Genomic DNA, 930 nt, shown 5'->3' with positions numbered 1-930 from the left:
ATGTTTCATTAAATTTTAACAGTTGATTTTAATTATATATATTATATATATTTTATAATTAAAATTAACCACTAAAAATTATTAAAACATAAGTATATCAATATACTTCAAAATTTTGATATAAATCTATATTATATAACACATTAACACCCTATGAAAATACACCTTACCTAGGCGAGAAATATCTTTGTCTTTCTCGTCGTCGGTAATTTCGCTAATCGTTGTCTTTATTAATTTGAGTCTGAATTATTATACATTATAAAATTTTATGATGGCTGAACCCTTAAGAACATGACATGACATGTATGTAAGCCGCAAGGTTCGAGAATATTAAAATAAAACAAAATAAAGGATCATTAATATATATTTTAACAACATATGTTTAACCATTTATTACTCGCATATAAGAACGGAACAGATTTTATGCGAGTTATTAGAAGGTGGGGCGGAATTAGGTAGAACAAAAATTCGCTCTTACCCGTTCCGTTGCTACCTCTAAGGAGAGACGAGGGAAAGAAAAAGAAGATTAATTTGACATTTCACAATAATTGGCGGTGTATCTTTTGGATTTGGATTTGGATTTGGATTTGGGTTCTGTTTCATTCCGTTAACCATGTTTTCTAACAAAAGAAAATGAATAGTAAATATTTTGCAGAACACAATAAATTAAAATAATAAAATATTTCTCCTTATTTTTCTCTTTGGTATATGGTATCAACATTACAAATTATATCAGTTACTAACGACTCAACCATTTTTTTCATAAAATCATTTTTTTAAAATTTTGTATTGAGTACTTTTAATATTAAAAATAAAAGGTATGTAAAAAGAAGTACTTGTAACATTTCTTTTTTCTCCCAACAGAACTACCAAAAATGAAAGACTTTGTAACCTAGAAATCATATAAAAAAATAAGAATCATGCTATGTA

The 930-nt window shown here is 26.3% G+C and overlaps 1 protein-coding gene across 2 annotated transcripts in view; it reads right to left on the bottom strand.

The window, feature by feature from the left end:
- LOC107624075 (protein DOWNY MILDEW RESISTANCE 6) overlaps positions 1-930 on the bottom strand; it is a 4946-nt gene that overhangs the window by 2237 nt on the left and 1779 nt on the right. The window lies entirely within an intron of this gene.

The sequence above is a fragment of the Arachis ipaensis genome, chromosome B10 (assembly GCF_000816755.2).
Source record: "Arachis ipaensis cultivar K30076 chromosome B10, Araip1.1, whole genome shotgun sequence".
Taxonomy (NCBI): Eukaryota; Viridiplantae; Streptophyta; class Magnoliopsida; order Fabales; family Fabaceae; genus Arachis; species Arachis ipaensis.
Note: the sequence above shows the minus strand (reverse complement) of the source record. Positions and strands in the feature narration are given on the sequence as shown.